Source organism: Parus major, chromosome 15 (assembly GCF_001522545.3).
Source record: "Parus major isolate Abel chromosome 15, Parus_major1.1, whole genome shotgun sequence".
Taxonomy (NCBI): domain Eukaryota; kingdom Metazoa; phylum Chordata; class Aves; order Passeriformes; family Paridae; genus Parus; species Parus major.
In genome coordinates this window covers 4372375-4396033 of record NC_031784.1, presented here as the reverse complement: position 1 = coordinate 4396033, position 23659 = coordinate 4372375, and the positions used below count along the sequence as shown (strand labels likewise).

The 23659-nt window shown below is 46.1% G+C and overlaps 1 protein-coding gene across 1 annotated transcript in view; it reads right to left on the bottom strand.

Annotated features, from left to right (window-relative positions):
- KIAA1671 (KIAA1671 ortholog) overlaps positions 1–18158 on the bottom strand; it is a 64960-nt gene extending 46802 nt beyond the window's left edge. The window contains exons 1-2 of the mRNA XM_033518216.1: positions 18014–18158; positions 5140–5271 (exon numbers count right to left, since the gene is read on the bottom strand). The gene's annotated coding sequence lies outside the window, so the exon portion shown is untranslated. The remainder of the gene's footprint in view (positions 1–5139; positions 5272–18013) is intronic.
- Positions 18159–23659: the final 5501 nt, after the last annotated feature.

The following is a 23659-nucleotide window of genomic DNA, read 5'->3' as shown; positions in this document are numbered from 1 at the left end:
TCTCTTCATGCCTCCCAAGCAGTGCCCACACTCCCCTCAGCTGTGGCAGGCACATTCTGCAAACAAATGCAATTATAAATGGCACTGAAGTGTCTCTTGAAATCCCTCCTGTTTTCACCAGAAAAGGCTGGCACATGAAGGCCTGGCTCTTCCCTGCTGCTCCTCCTCCTCAGCTTCCAAACACCTGCGACTTTTTTTCCCTGGGCCAAGCTGAGCCACCACAGGGCGTCACAGAGATGCACAAATACCGTTCCAGGCCCCTTCAAATCTTAATTCCCTCAGGTGTTGCCTGAATTTTTAATTAAAGATCTATCATTACAAAGATTGCCTGCATTGCTTGTAAGAAATCAGAATGGATTATTCACTTCTCAGGGTTATTTTTGCTGAAAATCATTCGGGAAGGACTTCACCCCAAACACGCCCTCGCTTTGGCACTTGCCCACCCACCACACACACAACTATTATTTACATCACTGCTAATTCCTTTAAGCCTATTAAGGCAACAGCAACAGCCTGCAGATAATTTTTCCACCGTGAATCACGTGACTATTGCCAACTTCCTTGCTCAGAAACAAGAATGTTTTAAATGACACAAAGCAAAACCATCTATAATCTGGCCCTGAAACTCGCAGCAGATAAACAAGTCCATCTGTCTTCTCTAAGGGTGGAAAGCATAAAAATTCCACAAAGAAAATCTTTCTGCTATTAAAAAACTCAAACAATGAAAAAACAAAACCAAACACATTTATGTCACAGAGATCAAGCAGAAAGCCTGGCTCCAGCAGCAAATACCCACTAAAAATACTCCATTGAAAATCACCTCATGAACATGAAGTTTTTCTTCTTTATATACAACTTTATCAGCAAATCTGCTTCCAGTATAAAAAAAATTACTCCCTTATTGTATATATATTCTATAGATACAGGAAGAAGTTTGTATAACAACATATATTAGCAGCTCCTGAAAACATGGCTTTGTCCATGACTGGTTGGGAGGTTGGGACTGGATTCATCTCTAAGGACTCTTCCAACCCAAAGCAGTCTGGGATTCCATAATTCTGTACATTCCCCTGGCCTGCAGCTCTTCCCTGGCCCAACAAGCCACAGGAGCTACTGGGTGCAGATGACCATAAACCAGGATTTATTTCATCCCTCCTACAAAAAGTTGCTCCACTGTCTAAAATAATTCAGTATTTACAAACGTTTTTCTTCTCTCCTTTCTCCTTCCTGTCCTCACTGACCGAACGCTGGGGTCATTCTGCAGCAATCCCTGTTGGTTCTCCCCAGAAATCCTCCTGCTGCTGCTTCCTGCCCTTGGAGAGGTGCTGATTGGATTAAATCAGAATTAACAAAGCAGATCCTATCACTTACTGTGCACGTACGAGTGCGAGTGCTGACAAGAACATGACTTACTACGGCGCAACAAAAATAACACAAAGATAGAAAAAAAAACCCCTATTCTGATACTTTCATAATCAAGTAGATCATGAAACTAATTCAGTAGAAAGCAGGCTTTTTCTATTTTTGGGTTTAAGCCTGATTCACATTATTATTCATTGCAGTGGGATCCATCAGTTGTATTTAAGAGGACATTCAGGGTCTCTTAAAAGGAAAGATTATAAAAAATACTTTCATAACAGCTCTAATTTTTAATTTGCCAGGACAAGTTTAATCACTAAGTAAAAACAGCTAATGAAATGCATTTAAATTATCTTTTCCCAGATTCACAGTGAGAAACTCAGTTCTGCTTCTCAATAATGAAAACTAGAAAGCTGAGAATTAAAACTACATATTACAAATCTCACAAGCCAGACAGATCTGCAAAGCCCCACAGATCATTAATATTAAAATTCCAAAGTATTGCAAAATTCAAAATATCCTTCATCCATTTTCCATGTCCAAGTCACTTGGAAATCTCTAGCTCTTTTCTTTTACAAGAAGAACTAAGTGCTGTTCTTTCGGACACTACAGTCCAGTCCCAGCCCAAGGATGAAAGATTCCACTCTGACATTTCCTCCCACTGCAGAAAAGATTAGCATTTTGTTAAATAAAGTGTCCATCCTATAAATAGCAGCATTTACAAGCACTTGTAAATCTCTAATTGCTCCTGCCAGTACAATTGCATAACAATCATCACCTGCCAGAGCTTCACCCCCATGCAGCTGCACTCGAGAACTGCAATATTTTCAACCATCCTTTCCATTAAGTGCTGCCATCTCAGCACCACGGTGAGAACTTTACACCTTGTATTTTGATCTCCATGCTGTGAAGATTGGACAGTTAAAATGGTAAAAAGTTATAGAGCAGCAGTTTCAGTAATTCAAGCTGGCCCCACAGAGGCTGTAACATTTATTTATTAAAGCAAAAAACTGATATTAAATACACTGGCATGGTCAATGTGAATTTAAAACCACATTCCTGATGGAGCAGGACAATCACCTGAGACAGGGATTCAGGAAAACACCGTGAGGGTGGGGAGGACCTGGCACAGGGTGCCCAGAGAAGCTGTGGATGCTGCCCCTGAATCCATGAAAGTGTCCAAGGCCAGGCTGGACAGGGCTTGGAGCAACCTGGGATAGTGGAAGGTGTCCCTGTCCACAGCAAGGGTGGCACTGGATGAGCTTTAAGGTCCCTCCCAACACACACCAGTTTGGGATTCTGTGATTAATTATGGTAGAATAGGATTCAACAGAAAAATTTTACTGTGTGTAACCAGGGAAGAATGAACCATGATGGCTGTGGGGCACAGGGAGTCATCCTCCACATTTCCTTGAATTTATGAGACAGATGTGTCTGGAGAAAATGATTTGGGTAAAAAATTATATGGAATAATCTGCTTCCACAGCTGTCAGTCCATTGCTATTTTCATAACAATGTCTGTGTGTCATATATAAAACATAACCCAAAAGGATTCATGTACAAAAGGCACAGATTGCTCCAGCTATTTCTACAAAACAGCTTCAGACTATCACCCTTTAGACAGGTCCAGTTTGCGACCACAGATTTATTATTAAGTACCCATTTTTTGGGTATTAAGCTCCAAAAACTTCTACCTTGGGTTTTGGGGACAATGACCACTCTTCTACAAACAATTCAGGCCAACTCCTTCTCTGTCAAGATTAATTTTGTCCAAGCCAGGTCTTGATTGGACATTTTCCTCTTTGTGCATCATGTTCTACTCAAGAGATCCCTCAAGAGCACAGGGACTGACAGAGCACGCTTGGCATTTCCTCTGACCTGCACAACTGCCTCATTACACCCCAATTTTCCACAATTTCCTTCTCCCCAACCCTCTCATTGACAGCTTCACAGGAAATTCTCTTCCCAGTTTCACAGAAGGCCTGATTTGTTTTGAAAGTCCCTTGAATCTCAGGTAGGAAAAATCCCAACCACAGGAAAATTACATTAAATATTGGTGAATCACCATTTTTTGGTACCAGAAACTGCATATCCTCACCCTCCTGTGTGAATCATCTTTTACTTCCAGCATTCCACACAAGAGATTCCACCCAGCTCATTAGTGGGTGGGTATTTTCAGAAAGTCCAATTCTTCTGGCAGTTGAAATAGGGAATAAAAGCACAATCCTGATTTCTGCCAGCTGAGGATGACATTCTGCAGAACAACATGAATTATGGGATAAGGCTGAAGTGAGGCTAAAAGTGTGTTTGTGCAGAAGGTGAACACTCCCAGCAGGCCTCAGAGTGCTGTACTGTTTGTTTCTCTCATCAAACCCTTGCTTTTGTGGTCAGCTTCAACTCCTGCTAATGTTCTTTTAGGTTTCATCCTTACAAATGCTTTTAAACCACAAACAAGACCTGCAAATAACCTCCCCATGCAGCTCAGCAGGAAAAAAAAGACATTCCAGAAACAACTGCATTGCGTGCCAGATAAAATATTAACGATCAGGTTTGCCTACAAGCAAGAAATACTGACCATGGAACTCAAAAAACGAAAAAGAAGTCAAATTAAGGCTCTTCCACAAAGATGTTTGGTTGTTTCAGGGTGGACTTTATTTTATCTGCAGCTCCCAAAGTCAGATCCTGGACACAGCCGAGGGTGGGTATTTGAATTTGCAACTTGGCAAATTTCTCCTCAAACCTTTTCAGAATCATCATGAAACTTCCTGCTGGTTAATTGTAACACGGTCTTCTTGGTGAAGGAAGTTTAACTTCACTTTTAACTGCATTTAAAACAAATTTTGGCAAGAGTTAAGTTTTTCTGCACAGATTCTGAAAGAATAGATTAAATCCCTGACTCTCTTTTTCATATCTTATGCTACACATCCTGAATATGATGGAATTAATCAAAAGCTAATTTATTTATGTGTCCTTTGAGTGTATCATCTCCATGACCTTGCTTTAAAAAGGTGAAATTTGGCTCATTATAGTTTCAGAAATACATCAAACAGCTGCTGATCCCTCTGACCTCGAGCAGGCAGCGCTTTCCAAAGCCCCCAGAACTGAGGCAGGGCTGTGATTCTCCAGAGGCTCCAGCTTTGGCTGGGAATGCTCTCATTTGGCAGGTACACCATGGACACAGCTGAAGGAGTGCAAGGAGATGGATCAGGCAGCTGCAGCACAGACAGAAATATGGGATTGAAAAACAACTTTGGCATTCTTCCATTTGATACTCCCCTACACAATACCATGCTCGGTACCATGTTTCAGCAGTAAAAGGAGCTTAGAGACCACCCACACCTGGAAATATTTACTGTAACTGTGCATATTTCTCATCCTCTTGGCAACAAGAGAAGACAAAGGATAATTGTCTGATCACAGAGCTGACAGGACATGGATATCACCGCTGGATTTTGTTTTATTCACTGCCTTCAGAGCCACTGCCTGCTGCAAATGCTTTAAAAGCAGCAATGATATAATTGGGACTGTTTCCTCTCAAAACAGCTACTTGGACACTGACATTGGAACTCCTTGATGAGCAAAGGTGCAGTTAAAACAGCCCTGCAGCACAGCACCTTGCTAAGCCTGGCAACCAGTGTGGGGACACCAAAGCTCATGGGGAGCACAGGAGGTGCAGCCCCCCATGGCAGACAAGGCTTGGCTGACCTGCTGAGGAATTCAAGTCAAAGGATCGAGTGAAGCAGATCTGTAGGCTTTGGTTTATTGAAAAAAGCCACCTACTTGTTATAAAAATAGGCAAGTGCCTCCACAGCGCTTTGAAGCCTTCAGAAATAAAGCTGACCCATGGCTCTGTGCCCCTGGGCAGGAATCAGGGGATGGATCTTTTCGCACAAACCCAGCCTCCGAAGGTCACTGTAACACAGAAATAGCATGAGGTGAGAAGAAGTTTCCTGCTTGCCTTCATGCACAGCAGGTGCTTTTGTGTCAGAAGGACAAAGCCCCTAAGCTTCTGATCTGCCTCCTCAAATTCTAACAGGATTTTCAGCGCTGGAAAACGCATTTGTGGCCTGGCACAGTAAACCACCTTCAGAAAGTACAACCAGCTCAAGCTGTTCTGTGATTGACGTGGGGTCACCAGGACAAATTTATAAATACTGAGCCTTTATACATTCATCTGAGTGCTGAAAAATTAATTAAGGTATTGCCATATGGAGAGGAAAAAAGTGGTTTCATCCACATTTTCAGAAAACTTGAGGCTACTGGCCTTGAAGCATGACCTTGAACACAATGAGAGATCACTTCAACAGTTTAACCATCTGGAGAAAACCTGAACCCTTAAAACTGGAGGACAAAGGAAACAGAGAGATGGGATAGAAGACCAAAATCATGACATTAAAAATTATGTATGTGTATAAATAGCTATGGTGACTAACGTGTATCCAAGGGCTAAGAATTAACATTCCTTTGCTCCTGCAAAAACAAGAAAGCAGGTTTACAGTGCTTTATTTTTATACCTGTACTTTTCCTGACTGACACATTTGGAAGCTGCAGTCGCCAGCAAAGACTCATTCACAAAGAGCACGTGGCAGCTACTGATAAAACTCTCAGAGCAGAGATGCTGCAACAGATTATGCTGCTCCTAAGCTTTCACCTGGACAAAAGGAAATTGCACAAACACAGACTGGCTCAGGCTGGGACCACAGAGGGTCATCTGCTCCCATCTTCCTGCTCAAGCTGGGTCATCCCAGAGCACATGGCACAGTTCTGGAATAACTCCACTGAGGGAGACTCCACAACCTTTCTGGGTGATCTGGGGGAAACTGCCACTGCACATTCTTGATATGAGTATTTATGTACTGCCTCAGCTCTCACAGCTCTGCCATCTGATGTCTTCTCTGATGACTGGTTTGCCACTTGTGATCTTTAAAAATCATAGGAAAAAAGCTCTGTGTTCAACAGCTTTCAATTTGGCTGCTAATGACACATTTTCTGTCAAAACAGAGGCAATACTGTGTCACAGCAATTTCTCCATCCAGCCCATCATTCCACCTTTCAGATATTTGATTAGTCACAGCATAAGCATGTAGTCGAGTTCAATCTACAAGCAAATACACTCAAGCCCAAAATATTCGTACCAGGCACTGCTCTAGAAATGAACTGCAGCTTCATGGGAGAAAGACACTGATAAACAAGGGGTTGGACAAGGTGGTTCCCAGGAATGGATTAATCTGTTCTGTGAACAAATGAACAATTTCAAAGCCTGCTCCTGAGCTGTAGCAACCTCTGCCCTGAAGATGAAGCCTGCAAAGCCGCAGCACGGAGGTACCGAGCTGGAGATAAGGAGATCTCCCTGGTGCTGCTGCAAGAGACAAGCACTGTGACAAAAGACTGGCAGAGCTGGCATTAATAAACAACACAAACCCATCTCCCCAGCAGCACTTCCATCCCCAGCTCTACAGCAGCAATTCAAGTGATTCACAGAAAAGATGACCCAACTTCGACCAGGAAAATTATTAACAGTATTAAACTGGATTAATTTTACTCCAGTTATGCCTTTCAGGATACCAATGGGGCCATTAAAACTCATTCAGATCAAATGGACATGACCCTCAGATTTACTATTTCCAATCCCACCTCATAAATAAATGAAAAAAGCATTGGACTAAGGGGAGATGAATGGATTATTCTGAGTCAAATAAAATACTGTTATAAAAGCCAAATACTTGGTGACATTTATCATTCCCTGAGCCAAAATCCCTTATGTCACCCTCTGCTCTACAACACACTGACATACTGAAACACGAATCTTTTTGCCTTTCAGGTTGATTCCCAGGGTTCCAACAGCTCTTTGATCTTTTCCTTGTGTACTGAACCTGGCATTAAGTCAGGTAGGATTCGGTGCTGCCTCCTGCCAGCCATCAATAAACTGCCCTGAGCTGCACACCCAGAACAAACCTGCTCTGTCAACAATGTCTGACGCTGTGCCAGAGGAGTTACTGCTGCTGCCTTGATGATAAGGCTCCTCTTTTTCCTTCGGTGGCCACATCTGGCTTTTCACATATGCAGGAAATAGGTTTTTTAACCTGCACCTGAATGCAAATGCCCACCTCAGAACCGCTGGCTGGGTGTTGCCAGCTTGTACAAGTGTTCCTTTGGTTGCCTGTGAGCAGGGCATTGTTAGCAGCAATCCACAAAGCAGCTTCCTCTTCCCCCAAAGCCCCAGGAATGGAACAGAGCACAGAGGGTCCTGTGTGGCTGTGAGGAACCAGAGCAGTGACACTGCACTTCTCCCTGTTCCTGAACAAAAGGATTGTTTAAGCCAAGAACTCTGACAGCAACAAGCCTGCACATGTATTGTACACTACCTTGTTCTTCAGAAACAGAACATTATTCAGCAAAATCAAGGCTTGTAATGAATTATTGATAACACATACACTATCTGGAAGCTTTATGAGTACTAAACAATCCTCTCCACCTCCCTACATGCTTGAGAAAGCACAGAAAGGGAAAAAATGCCTATTAATTGAAAGACAACAGTTCAGCCACTAAAAACATTAACATATTTATTGGGGAGGGGAGATGTGTGAAAGAAAAATAAACAGCTGAAGTGAGAAAAACCAGCTCTGAAATCCAAATGGTGGCACTGGGAAGCTGGAAGTACCTGGATATGTACAAGCACTCGTGTGGAACATCCCCACATCCAGCAAAAGGACAGGGAGGCCCAGGGACCCCAGGGACTGCTCAATCCACACTCCCAGCTTTGGCACAGAAGGGCATTTTTAACCACAAGTGAACCCTGGGGGCTTTTTAACTTTCTGGGAAGTTCTAAGCACTGAGAGCAGAGAGGCACTTTAAAACATCAAAATGAAGACAGAAGAGTCACAAAAGGATTTGAAACTCATGGTCCAATATAGAGATCACCTACATTTTAAGGCAGGGAAATAATAAATAGCTGACACAGGCTTATTGTGCAGCTCACAAAAATTAGGAGGAATGAAAGATCACAGGTTTGTCCTCACCAGTTCATCCAGACCTGAGCACCTCAGCAGGAGCACTCACTTGCCCATGAACAGCCAGACCAAAAAGCTTCCTTCAAATCATCCCCACCCAGCCACACTCACACCACAACTACAGCAGCCCTGGCACCTGATCCCAGTATCTCAGGGCATATCCAAGGAAGGGATTTAGTAACCTGAGAATGATCTCACAGTGAATTTAGAAACACCTTTCTGAAGTTATTACAAAGACGGATCCTCAGACTGAACTCTGACTCAAAACTAGGATCCCCACCTCTCTTCATGCCTGTCCCCACAGAGCCCCACAGGGAAACAAGACCCACTGATCCCTCTGTGATCACTGTTAACATCACTGGATGCCTCTGGAAGGCATGAGACATTCACCAGCCTCAAGAGGCACAGCAAGTCCTGCAGCTACTGAGAAATCTGCTGAGCCAACTCCCTTACTGACCTTTTTGTTACAGTTCTGTAAGTTCAAAGGCTGGCAGAAAGTTGTCATAAAAACAGAAAACTGGCACTGCATCCAGAATTTCTGCAGGAGGAATCCCACCTGAGCCAAATCAGTTACAGAACAGGAGCCATGCCAATCCAAGAAACTGAATGTGAAGTGACGAAGTTGGAAAGGAAATTAAAGATCCACACGTCCCAACATCTTCCATGAGACAGCAGCAGGATGCTTCAGAAGTGACTTAGGCACAAAATCTAATTTCTTTTAATTTTCTAGTAATCTGCAGCTTTGAGACTTGATGAGTCAACAGGAGACACCTGCTTAGTGAAGAGGATTGGGCAATTTTTTCATCTTGTTTCACCACATATGAATCCTGCAAACCACAGACAAAAGGTCCATGTGAACTACTGGACACAAACACTGCCCATGAACTGCCCCAGTCAGCCTGATGAGCTCTCCTCCCCAAAGTCATCAGGTCTGAGAGCCAAACTGTTCGAAAATCAGGATTAACAAAAAGCAGACAGACAGAATGGAAGAGCTCTGCCTGACCAGACCTGCCCAGTGCTCAGGCAGTGTGTGGCCTGTTTGCTCCTTAGCAAAGTGATAAATGCCACCGATTCTTAAGTCTAATAAAAGCCAGTCCAACCTACTACAAACACTGTCTTTTGTTAAACAGTTGTAAACATTGGCTAAACAGTTATAAACAACCTTCTGATAATTATGTATTTTAAAATATACACTCCTGCCTTAACAAGTTTTTGACTCCAGCCTTCAGTCCAGATGTGAGCAGGAGCAGAGCCATTAGATCTGTGAGCAGCTCCAAGCCCAGGCTCTGGGAGCTCAGCTCAAGTCCAGCTTTCCAGGACTATTAGACAAGACACGCCAGAGAAGAAAGTACAATCACTTCTAGAGACAAGGTGAGCAAAGATGGAAAAAGCTTTAACCTTAAAGTAACTGTTTTCAGCATTTTTGAAGTGCAAATCTGGCAGAAAAGCTGTTAAATTAAAAAGAAAATTAACTCAATGGAATTGAAATAAGACTTTTGGAGACAATCTGAAAAATATACTACCCTGCTCCCTACAGAGCCAAGTTTGTGAAAACACTATCTTAGCCAGCCATAAATCTACAGTACAAAATACCTGGATTCCAGATTAATTGCTTCTTACATTGTGTGCAACAGTCCAATATCAACAAAGACAATGCTCTGTGAGCTCATTACTTTACACATATATCACACACAGCACAAATTTGAAGATTCTACACGTGTTGGTGTGAAAGCAATACTAAAATACATTCCCAGAATTCAAGAACAAATAAGAGAGGAAGGGCTCAGTATTGTTCATCAGAGCTGTCAGTACCAGGGCCTAAGTTACACAGGTGCTTCAGTAAAGTGTCTTTGGGAGAGGAAAATACATATTTCATCTGAAGGCTTCAGCTCCTCCATCATCTCCTTCGACTTCCTCCTCATGCATGAGCACCAACATGACAGTAAATTCAAGTATTTATTATATATTATTTATTCAAGTAAATATTTCACACGAAGAACAGATTCACACTGAGATCTAGAGACACATCTCCTGGGTGTGACTACAACACAGGCTACAAGAAAGCCTCTCCCTGCCCAAAACTAACCCTCTGTGCTCCGAGCGCAGGGAAAAGGAATCTGCAAGCACTGCAGAAGCAAAAGGAAGCACAATTCCAATATGTTTAACGACTGAATTAGCATAATGCTCACCAGGCAGAAAGCAGCCTCCCTGACCTTCTTGAAATGCTGACCTGTAACTATTGATGAGCGTTTCCGATGGGCGCTGTGATTCACCCACTTGAGGAAGGAGGCAAGGAAACATCACTGCCCTGTCAAGTGAGAGCAGGTCAGACACGTGGAATCCTCTCCAGCAGCCTCGCACATCCACTCAGGAATAGAGACTAAAACTGTACTTAGGAGAGTAACACAGACCTGAAGTTGTACTGGAAACTCTGCTGTAATCAGAGTGATTCATTTAATCTTTCCTTCGCAGACAGTAGCCACAGAGCTGCAGTGATTTAATTATTTTTTAAAATATTCATTTTGTGAAGAACATTAACTGAACATTATGATGACTTGTAAGAATTATGATACATAAATTCATACATACTTGGAAATATTACTTGGATAAATGAATATATCTATTATAGAAGAACAGAAGTGTTAGAAGGGACCGTAAAGCTCATCTCATTTCATCCCCTGCCATGGGCAGGGACACCTTCCACAAACCAGAGTGCTCCAACCCCTGTCCAACCTTGAACTTGAACACCTTCCAAGGATGGGGCAGCCACAGCTTCTCTTGGACATAACTGTTCCTGCTGCTCAAACATGCAAAAAACCCCACACTGCATCGTGTTTACAGCAGGAACAGGATGGTATTTAGATAACTCTGTAGCCATCATGCTGCTGAAAACATTCTAGTGACAGATTACACTAATATTTGACATTCAATAGTGCCAATACAGTAAGACACTGTTTGACAACAATAACAACAGTGACATTTCTGTAAGGTCCCTCAGTTAGGGAGCGAGCCAGCCGTGCTGCTCAGCTTCAGCAGAAAGGCCTGTTGTGCTCGTTTGGGTCAATGAAGAATTCCCAGTGTTCTCATAAAATATCAAACAGTTACAGTGGCCAGAAATTCCAACTCTGTTTAAAACACATCCTGGCTTTGCTGGGCTCGTTATGGATGAGGCAGCTTTGTCCATCGAAAGCCTTGTATGGTTGAACATACTCCCAGCAGATAAACATCCCTCCTAAATGTTGGCACAACTCCCTCCCTGCGAGGAGCCACCGGTGCTATGGCTGCACTGAGACTTCAGGCTGAAGGCTGAGCTCATTAAAAGAGCAAAATAAAGACAAACTTAAAATTCCGCTCCTGTTTGTGCCTTTCAACGTCTCACCAACACTGTAAAATAATGACAGTCCTGATTTTATGACCGCGGGAATAACCAGTTTTAGAACTTGACGTTTATTAACATCACTTGTTGAAAGGCACTGAAAGCACATATTTAACCAATACTGTGATTACAAAAACAGTCACTATGAAAATATAAACAGAAGAGGCTGCTGTGTATGGCAACAGTATTGCAGTAGTAAAAGCACACACAAATCCTCCTATTTTCATGCATTTCACTAAAACACTGACAGCTTTTACCCCTGGAAACTACAAAGGGTAAAACAGAACTACCAGAATCAAAGAAAAACTAACAAAGTACAGGCCGAGCATCTTCACTTCTTCACCTCCTCCCCAAAGTACTGAAAGAACATAGTTTAGATTCAAACAACAGATTGCAGATAACTTCTTTTTCTTCTATCTTTGCCATCCATCTCCTCGGCACCCAAGCGCTGTCCCTGCAGCAGAGCTGGAATTGCCCGTTTGGAGCACAGGCGCTTCCCGGAGCTCTGCGCAGGAACTGGGTCAAGCCCAGAGCTGGAGTTAACAGCCCACTCGGCTCCTGGCAATTCCCAGCCCCCAACCAAATGAAAAGGGTGTTTTGACCTGGAAACAAGGCTCAGAACTCCTCCCTCCCCACATTAAAGCCCATCTGTGTACAGTAAGACAAGCCTTACTCCAAAGCTGCCCATGCTGCGGCATCGCTCTTTGGAGGAGCTGCTGGAACGCACACGCTTCTTCTCTCCAAGTGAAAACTGGGGAGATACCAAACCTCCAGCTACTGAATTGTTATCTTTTCCTGCTCGTTACACCAGCCTAATGACCATCCTGACTCGTAATTACTACAATAGTAAGAAGCTTTCAGTTCTCACACTGGTGCAAGACCAACATTATCTCATTTCAGGCAAGCAGAGGTTTTACTCTAGCCCAAAACTGGAAGTTTTGGCACTTAATTCTGATAAGAACTTTTAATGAACAGCTCTGTAAGTGGCTTTAGAGGAGCCCAGAACCCCCCACCCCCAGCGTTTAATGTGTGCTCATTGGACATGACTCAACCACAAACAAGCAGTGTTTTGGATAATAACCCTCTGTGCCCTGGACTGCTCAAACTGCATCACCACAATCACACAACCCTCAGAAAACATTCATTTCCTCTCCTCAAGCGTGTTTTGTAGAGATGAAGAGCATAAAAAGAAAATTCAACTCCCACTGTCTCAATGTAAGGCATTCAGGAACTGCAAAAATATGTATTAATGATCTCCTATTTATACAGATGCACTGAAAAATATCCCCAAGCTGTTTGAAAGCTTTGTTTGCAGAAGTTCCAGCATGACATATTTCCAGAACAAACCAAAGACAGTAGGAACCAAGAAAATAAATCTCCTTGATTTGAGAAAAGAATCTAAAGATAAAGTATGCTCCCATAAACAGTTTCATTTTAAGAGTGTGAATTCTCTAAGCCTAGGCCTGAGGAAAATCATCACCCAGTAGACTTAAATATCCTTTTGTAATCAGATGTTCAGGTCATACCAGTCACGAGAACAAAAGGGAAACATTAGGGTCTTTTTTAAGCAATAGCTGCAAAGAGATAAAACAGTCACCACACTAAATTTAGTGTGTTTTGACAACACTCAATATCCAGGTTTTGAGAAGAATTTGGTCTTCCTGCCAGTTAACAGAACCCAAGACATGGAAAGTTTTCTTCACCAATAGAAACCCTCTCAAGCAATAAGGATTTGACTTGCTCTAGCTTTGTTGTTAATTTTTTAATTATTCCTGGAACACAGCTCAAAAAGAATGGTCTGAGAGTTCAGAAGTTCATGTATGTCCTTCAATCTCACTGAGAGTCAATGAAGGACAAGAGAACAGGGAACCAACTTCACCTCTTCTAACCCAGCAAGAAGAGCATCTCCTCAGAATCAGCAGCCACATCTCACTGGAAGCACATAACCAGGCAACCCAACAGCCAATTCTTGGACATTTTTAGGAAAAGTCTGCATGTTCAGTTGCCAAGGACAGGTGCATCTTGAGTTTATCAAGCATGAAGTCTTCCAGTTAAGCTGTTAAACCTACCAAGCCTGTGGTCACTCCAAGGGCTGTGATTAGGATTCAAGACTGGCTGCTGTGGAGAGAATTCCACAGCTCTCCCGATATTATTCCAGTCTCTTTGGCTGTGAGATGAAGACAACCACGCAGTGGTTTACACTGCAAAGCCTACTACCACAACCAGGGACTCTTCATTTAAAGAGATTTCTGAAGCAAAAGCAAAAAATCTGTGGCTTTTGCCCTACGATGCCTTTGGGCGATTCCTACACACAAAACTAAAAACACACCTAAAAACATTGCAACATTCTCAGGTTCCAGTCACCTCTGTGCACCAAACACAAACCAGTGATACAGACTGGGCTCACAGCATCACCACAAGCCTCATGCCTGGGCTTGCAGGACTGAGCATTTATTTCAGTCTCACTTTGCCAGGCAGCCCACAGCACACAGCAGGATCTCCTGCTCCATAAAGGATTCACTGGAATGGTCCTTTCCTCCCCAGATGCTGCCTGCTACTTGAGAATTGAACAAGCTACACCTACCCTAAGAAATAAAATTATAAAATCAATGAGCAGAAAGGCTGCAGCACTGCACAGCTCCCTGTGAACAACAGCATCGTGGACATTCAGCCAGCTCGGGAAGTGAAAGACTTCAAACCTCATGCAAGAAAACAACTCAATAAAAGAAACAGCTTGAAAATAAGGAAAGAACAGCGACATTACACATAAATGGATGCAGAACACTCCAATCTGCATTTAGACACACCCTTTTACTAGTCAAATTTTTCACTAACTACCCAGCACACAAGTCAGCATGACCAATACATCCAAAGGACACTTCCCCTGGATAGGGAATAGTGCCAAATTACCAACTTCAGTGGAGTATCAATTTGAGAAAACACACCATGACTTAGAGAAATACCTCGATCTATGAAACTCCCCAATAAGAGACCAGCACTGTTTTTAGACAGACGAGCAGCCAGGAGAGGAAGTCACAATTGTAAGGTGTCCCCAAGTGACACATTCAGGGAAATCCTCTCTGACATGATCCCAAGTCCTGTCCCTGATCTGCACAGCACTCCCACATGCAACACTACACCAGAATTTTCAAGACTATGAGAAGTTTTCTTATCTCTGTTTACAAACTCAAGGACAGACAATCATACCAATTTGATTCTCGTGTTACTTGGAAAACCTGCCAGAAGGGAGGAAGCTCCATGAGCAACAATCAAACACGGAGTAACTCCAGGGCAAAGGACCAGGGAGTGAAGAGCAACACATTCCTCACCACAGAGCCTGAGCTGCTTTTTCACTCTGCAGTAACCAAACATGTGCAAAAGAGAGGTGACAGGACTGGTTTCAAAATTATCTAATAGCCAAAGAAACATGAGTGCTGAGTGGAGCAGAGTCCAGGGCAACACCCAAGGGAAATCACAGAGCTGTGCACAGAATCCCAGGAGTGGGAATACCTGAGCTCTCCATCCACCTGGGACCTGCTGGTCAGGACTTGCTTCTTTCACGTGTGGCCTGAATGTCACCTTGAGCACATGGGGCAGGAAGGGCTGGTAAACTTATGAAACATAAAGTCTGAAATTCCTGCTTTCAGTAAAGCCTATTTTCAAGTTGTAACTGGGTTTTTTCCCCTTTGGTAGAAATCAAGCATTTGGGAAGCCTGTTGCCACTGCCAGAGGGGTCTGCACACACGAGGAGATCAATTAACACCCAAGGTGATGGTGCTGCTGAAAACAAAATTAAAAAAAAAAAAAACAAGCAAAAAAAAAAATCCTGCAGCTACACAAAGCCTCAGTATGGCAGAAGGAAAAACTGCTTCATCATCAGGCAGGGAAATTTTCCGAATCCCTGGTTATCTCGTCAGGCCAGAGCCGCGTGAGGAGGAGCACAGATGGGTACGGTGCCCTTTCTCCTGCCATAAGAGCAGCAGCTCCAGAACTGCAGTGTGAGCACAACCCTGGGGCTGGGGCTGTGCAGGTCCTTTACTGCCACATATAAAATGAGACAGCAAAAAATGACAAACCAAAGTATTTGAGTTGGAAACAGTCCTAGACTTTGCCTCCTTTTAGGGACTTTCCATACTGTGACACTCCAGAGTGACTCGGTTCTGTGTCTTCTATACATTGGGAAGGCAACATTTAGCTTAGAATTAGCTCAGGGCATTGTCTGGAACAGAGGAAAAGTTTACACACCCATTTTCAATAAACTCTACACCTATCAAAAGGGAATTACAGGCTACAACATCTATTTAAATAGGATTCCAACCTCCTTAACTACTCTGAAACACAAAAGCTTTATAGATTTACTTACAAATAAATATCCTTGATAATTTTTACAGTAAAAGGCAGAGCATACTGTGAAGAAAATCCTAACCAAAAAAAAAACAAACATAAAAACAAAAGAGGGGGAAAAGTTTATACATTCTTGAAAGATTTTTTCTTTTTTGAGAAAGTCTTTACCTGGATTAAGCTGCCAGGCAACTTTATTAGCATTTCTGCCACACAACTGTCTGCTTCCCTACCACACCCTGCCAACGTCACAGGAAAACAAAGAAAACTCCCATTTTCATGTGGTCGTTAGAAAGATGCAAATCCTTCTGGTTTGTGGAGAAGAGAGACAAGGAAAAGAAAATGCCAACAACCTTCAGCTCTGGCAAAAAGTACCTCAGAAGCAGCTGAACAACTTCCCAGTTACCCTGGAAACAGTTTACCCCTCAGCAGACAGGGAAAATTGCCTGCAATTACCATTCTGGAGTAAAGCACCAGTTTGGACAAAACATCAATTTCTGTTTGCTGCACCTACTTTAATGTGATCCCAGTAATTTATCATGAGCAATATTTGATCTGGAATGGAATTCTATTACCAAACCCCAAAGAGCCTGAGCTCTATTACCAGACCTGCGGGTATAATCAAAGGTTACAATATCTCCTAATGGCACAGAAGAGCTCCGCCATCTGCCAAGTGTGATTTCCCCTAATCCCATTCCCCACACACAAATCAGAATCACCCGGATTACGGCCCAGAAATAGAAGTCAAGTCAATACCTGAATCCATGGGATTAATCTCCCACCTCCAGACGGGAGAAAGGCAAGAACAGCAACAATGCTGCAGGCAGGCTCAGGAAGGCAAAGCTTTCCACCCGGCTCCGTGCAGCACCACACAGGAAATTCTGGGATTTCACTGATTAGCTTCACCCTTCCAGAATCCCAGAGCTGCTCCCTCCCAAATCCGAGCGCAGAACTCCGTGCAAATTCAGGGAACTGACCTCCACGTGATCTTTTGGACCAGCTATTTCCACCCAGAAGCAGAACTCCACATCTCTCCGTGCACATTTAAACCGCTTGGATTTGGAGTTTGGAGGAAAAATTAACAAATGAGCTGCATATCACCAGAACAACACAAACCTGTCCACCTAAGTGCTTCCAAAACAAAAATATATGCCCCTAGCCAGGGAGGCAGGAATGAGATGAGCTCTAAGATCCTTTCCAACCCAAGCTATGCTGAGATTCTGCGTACACACGATGCCAACAAGCAAAGAAAGCTATGTGCATCTTCAATTAAAAAGAAGCAGCACGATGACTTTAAACTGGCATTTCAAAGTAATTGTAACGAGCAGATAATCTATTTCCCGAAATCACGGCATTAAGGAGTCACATACCACTCTCGGGAATGCCTGAATCCCTCCTGCTCTGCCCAAAGAGCCGTCTGTAAACCAGGGGGGAGAAAGGGGGAGCATCTTTATTTGTCCATTTAAGACCTCCAAGCACATTATCATCCCTAATCCAGCGAGGAACAGATAATTGAAACCCTCGTGGATTACAAAATTACGCTCTAATCCTCAGAACCACCAGCAACAACGCCATCCACCAAAAAACCACCTACAACCCCTGCCCACCTCCAGCAGCTGGATGAGAACCACAGAACGGGGATTTTTGGAGGGGGGGGCTTTCCCCCTCTTTTCAACACACGAGGACACGAGCCCTTGGCTCTGACGCAGCGAGAAAGAAGCAGAGAGGAGGTCCGGCAGCAGGGGCCATGCGGGAGCGGCGGGCGCACCCCACGGCACGGGACCCCCGCTCCTCCGGAGCCGCCCAGGAGGGCGAAGCACCCCCGGGAAAGCGGGGAAAGGGTTCCCGTACGGGCCCTAAGGGTGAGCGAGCACTGCCCGCCTATTGTCCCACCGCCGCCTCGCCCCTCACCGCCAGCAGCACTCACCCAGCCAAACCACCGGCTGCTCGCTCGGCAAAACCGGGCGCCGGCTCCGCCGCACCGGGGAAGTTGCTTGAACTGAAGTTGGGCGCGCAGCGGCCTTTCCCCCGCGGCGGCGGCGAGCGGCGGCCGGGCACGGCCGGGGGCGGGGCGGGCAGGGGGCCGTCCCTCGGCGCTCCCCCGGAGCGAGGGGCTGCGGGAAGGCGGCGGGAGGGCGGCGGGAGGCGGGAATGTCCCGCCCCGGTGCCGGTCCGGCCCCTTCGCCCCGGCGGCCGCGGGGCCCCGCGGGAAGCGCCGCTGTTGCCATGGTGACCGCGCGGTGCGGGCCGTGGGCGGGGCTTCCCCCGCGCAGCGCGGCCGCGATTGGCTCCGCCCCGCTCCACCTGCTCCTCGCAGGACACGGGTTCGAGTCCCGGCCCCGCCCGTCCCGCGGGACAGGGGCTGGGGACTGTTGGAAAATGTGGGATGGGTAAAGATTATTTTATTGTGTTCAGTTCTGGACAAGTACAGATAAAAAACGGAGCTACTGGAGAGGAGAGCAGAGGCCACAAGGATAATGAGGGATCTGGAGCATCTTTGTGGTCAGGAGAGATTGCAGGAGCTGGGCCTGGTCAGCCTGGAGAAAGGAAGGCTGGAGGGAATCTCATCAGTCCATACAAACATCTCAGATCGTGTGCCAAGAGGATGGTGCCAGGCTCCGTTCACTGGTGCCCAGTGACAAGGAGCAGTAAACACAAGTTCCACCTCAATATTATGAAGAAGGTCTTTCCATGGAGGGAGCCGAGCATTGCGAAAGCTGCCCAGGGAAGGTGTGGAGTCTCTCTGTCTGGACACTTTCCAAACCCACCTGGAGGCAATCCGGTGTCACCTGCTCCAGGTGACCCTGCCTTGGTGGGGGGGTTGGACTGGATGATCTCCAGAGCACCCTTCCCAGCAAAACTGCTCGGGGATTCTATGATTCTAAACAGTGGAACAGGCAACAGCTGCATCCCTTAGTCAAAGACACCCTAAAACTAACAATTTTCAATTAATTCTCAATTAAGATGTTGATGTATGTTTATGTGAACATTGGTAACTTTCAAAGCTGGTATATTCTATAGCTGAGCTATGTTTGTTATAATAATAAAAATCACGCCTACAGGTTAGAAAGATTCTGCTCAGATGAAGACCCTTCCCTGGAGAAGCAATTTGTATGGAAATTACTGACAATTCCTAATAAAGGATTGTGCTTGGAAAGTTACTAACTCTGATTTTCTGTGTATAAATAATAGCAGGAAAGTCTGGTGGGGTGTGCTGGATTTGCGGAATACACTGAGCACCCAAGCTGCACAACCCTGAAATTAACAATCAATGTCTCTCTCAAGTGTGTCATTATTGGCTTGTTACACACCAGGTAAAAAATTTAATTTTGTGGCCACCGGTGTCCTTCTGTCACCCTCAGGGCAGCAGAGCTATGGAGCCCAGTCCAGGGACATTGCCTCAGAGCAGAGAATCAGAAAGGGAACATTTCTCCTCAGAGAAGGGAGTGTTCCTCCTCAGTCCCCTCCTCAGGAATGGCACCAGAGTCATGGGATCTTTCCACTGGCATCCTCACCATGCCACAGCTGCCACAGTTCAAAAGTTCCAAATGCTGCTTTTTGTCCTTACCAAAGGTGTGGTTCCCTGCCAAGGAGTCCAAAGTCGGCTCCGAGGCGAGGCCATGACTCACAGCAGGAGGAAGGAGAGTGTGGATGATGGGCTGGCCACGGACCAGGGTGATGCCATGGCACAAGGAAAATGCATCTCCATGTCCTCATCCCAGCTCTTGGCAGGACAGGGAAAGACCAGGCAGCACAGGAGAGTCCTGTGTCCCTGCCCTCCATGGGGAACTCATTCATCTGTCTTTAACCAGCCCAAATCTCCCTCTGTTGCAGGCACAGGGGTCCTGAGCCAGTGGAGCCACTGGATCTCTCCGTGATCCATTCAGATTCACTGTAGCTGCCCTTAGCAGGTGCATGGATGGGAAAGAGGAAAAGTTTCAGCAGCAAAAACATCCAGCCCTGTAACAGCAGCAGGAATATGGAGCTTGCCTCGCCTCCTCTGTTCCCACCCACATCCCATTTAAATTAAGATCGCTTTCCCACAGCTTCCCCCCCAAATCAGGATAATATAGGTGTTTTCCCCACCTTAGCAACCCTTTTATCTTCACCACACAAAGGGATCCCAATTCCATGACTCATTTGCCTCTTTGCTTTTCCAGAAGCCAAGCCATAACCCATCCCCTCAGCCACCTTTCCCCGCCAGCACCATCCCTGCAGCTCCGGCGCAGATGAGGGCGATCCATGGCTTGGATCAGTGCCTCTGCAAGGAGGGTGTTCCTGCCTCTTACACCTCTTTGAAGCAGTTCTTGTTCCACCCATGGCTGGGAACCCCTGCTCCAGCACACGAAGCTCTCAGCAAGTCATAGGGAACGAGGAAAGCGACTGATCAGTTATTCAGGAGCCGCTTAATGGCAGCTCCCTCCACAAAAACACCCACACAGCGACAGAGCCGGAGAACTGGGCACGCCAGGCTCCGGAGGCTCCATAGCCCTGGGAGCTGCATTCAAATGGACACTTCAAGAGAGCAGCCGTGTTCCCAAGGAGCTGCTGTCTTGTTTCCCACTGTGTGAGGAGGAGCCTCAGTGGGTGCATTTGAGAATGCCTGGGGAGATGAGACCTGGGAGCTTCAAAGTGGCCACAGAAACTGGGGCTGGTTCAAGCTGCGGCAGGCCCGGGGCAGGAGCCGCTGCAGCGGGATGGCAGTGCCGGGCACGGAGCAGGCCTGGGCCCGACGGGTATGGGGCCACAGAGGCCAAATCCTCACCCTCACCCAGCCCTTCTTGTGCTGGGGACACCCTGAACCTGTGGGGAAGGGAATTGCTGCAGTGTGGGGCCAGCACAGAGCGGGGACCTGTGGGACAGGCAGTGCTACACTGAGGAGATGAGAACCCCCCAGCCATCACAGCCAGCCCTTGCACCCCAGCTCTGGCACCAGGCAGGAGAATTGCCACCCTACTGCCACCCCAGTGGCACCCCACTGCTGCTGCTCCCTTAGAATCACAGAATTATTTGGGTTGGAAAAGCCCTCTAAAACCATCGAGTCCAACCCCAGCACGGCCCAGGCCACCCATGTCCCCAGGCTCCACACTGACACATCCATTAAATCCCTTCAGGGATGGAACTCCACCACCTCCCTGGGCAGTTTGTTCCAATGCCTGACAATCCTTTCTATGAATAAATTTCCACAGTATCCAATCTAAACCTCTCCCGGCACAGCCTGAAGCCATTTCCTCTGGTTTTCTTCCTTGTTCCCCCACCTGGCTCTCCCCTCCTGTCAGGGAGTTGTGCAGAGCCAGAAGGCTCCCCCTTGAGCCTCCTTTTCTCCAGACTGGAGCCCCTTTCCCAGCTCCCTCAGCTGCTCCTGGTGCTCCAGCCCCTTTCCCAGCTTTTTTCCATTCTTTGGAAACCCTCCAACACTACAGTGTGTGTCCAGCAGTGAGCAGAGGGCAAGGACAGGACCTGGCATGTGGCACAGCCCTGGCTCCTGGAAAGGTTCTTCCCCTGTGCTCTGTCCCCACCTGAGACCCTGCGTGAATCCTTCTCACACTGTGTTTATCAGCACTCAGCAGAGCAGAGGTGACCCCAATAGGGGCAGAGTTAAATGCAGAGCCCTGGCCTCTCACCCCATGTATATGAATTAGGGCTGTAATTCCACCCTGAGGTGTGGATGGCAATAGTGAACAGACACTGCCAGACCCATCTCACAGACATCTGAGCTTTGACCCTCTGTTTTATGACTTCCCTGGAGCTGTCGGTGGGATGACAAGCAGCAATATACACTGAAGGAGTGCTTGCACTCAAAAAAGAATGACAGGTTCCTTATTTGTGACATTTCCATTCTTCAGATGGAGTTTTCAAACAAAAGGTTCCACTCCTCAGATGAGTAATGCCACTGTTTTTCCTCTCCACTATACAATTAACTTCCAGGCTGGGATCTCTTCAGAACTGAGCTAAGAATGGCATAAACCAGGGAATATCAGTGAATGTTCCGTGCACCGGTGGGGCTGCTCGGGTGATTTAGCTCCTCTCACACAGTCTATCAGTGCCCTGCAGTGGAGAAATGGGTTAATTGCAAATGGCACATGGACACTGCCCATGACACACCTGCACACCTGAGGGCAGGGACAAACACCAGGGGGGACCCAGGCAGACCCCCCAGCCCCTGCTGTGTCTCACTCCTGTCTCACCCCTGCCTGACTTCGGTGGGTGCGACAGGATCCCCTCCTCTGTTCCAGCCAGGAACAGTCTCTGTCTCTTCCTGCTGAGCCAGTTGCTCCTGTTATGTGAAGAGGTGGAGGTGTATGCAAAAGCAGTCTGTCTGGGTCAGGGGAACACTGATCTTCCAGTATTCCCCTGCTAGCCTTCCCAGCCCCACATGGTGTTGAAATGCTCTGGCCCTCAACAGGGAAACACTTCAGAGTCCTGCCTTGCAATCTTCTCCACCAGGTAACTGCTCCCACAAAAGCCAGAACTGTTGGTGACAGCTCAGGATGAACCCCAGGAGGAAACAGGCAGGAGCTCCTCACACACCTCAGGCACTGAGCACTGCAGGAAGGTGCTCCACTGCCCACTACATATAATCTGCATAAAGGAAAGCAGGAAATCCTCCCACTCCCCATCACCACCACAGCAGCTGTCCTTAAAAGCTCCTTTCCCACCTCTTCATGCTCATCCACCATGGAAATAAGTGCAGAGCTACACAGAGAGCAAATGCCTGGCTCAGAGCACAGGGAGAGCACAGCCCTGGCACTGCCTTCCCAATAAAAAACTCCACTGGCCATGAGGCCCCGTTGCTGCCTCTCCAATCCTCAAATTTGACTCAGGAATAGAGCTGGGAGAAGGAAAACAGGAGTCCTGTTTTAAATGGAATAGTCTGTTAAAAACACAGTCCAATGTCCTTGTGAAGGCTGAGCTCTGCCAGGCCCTGGAAAGGGCATCTCCCCTCCAAGGGAGCACATGCCCTGTGGGATTACAGTGTCCACACATTATTCCTCCCTCCAGAAAGGAGAAGTTTGTGAAGGCAGAGGCTGTCAAACCTCACCTGCTGAAAGCAACCATAGCCAAGAAATCCTTGACTGAAAAACAAGGATAATTGAGCGTCAAATTTGTATGTATAATCCTCTCCAGTAGGAAGGAGCTGTTAGATTGCACCATCACGGAGGTTTCAGTGCAACAGAGGGAAGAACCAGTGGGTGTGGGATTGTTGCCAGTTATATAATCCCTGGTGGATTTTGTCTGCACTGGTTTGGGCGAGCACATGGCCCCATCCTGATCCCTGTGCTATCATCCAACAGCACATGGCTGGACTTGGGGGGCTGTGGGGAGAACAAAGGGATACAGATTTCCTGGGAGTCTGCTTTTGTTTTCCCCAGCAGAAGAGTGACTCAGATTTCAGCGCACTCCTGTAACTCAGCCAACAACAACACGTCCTTAGTCACGGCGATAAAGCCGAGGATCTGTGTTCCATTTGCTGAACTAAAAAAAGCTCAAACTCATCCACCCAAGGGCCAGGTCAGTCACTAAACCAGAGACTGAACCCCAAGCTGTGTGCAGTGATGGCAGCATCTTCCTC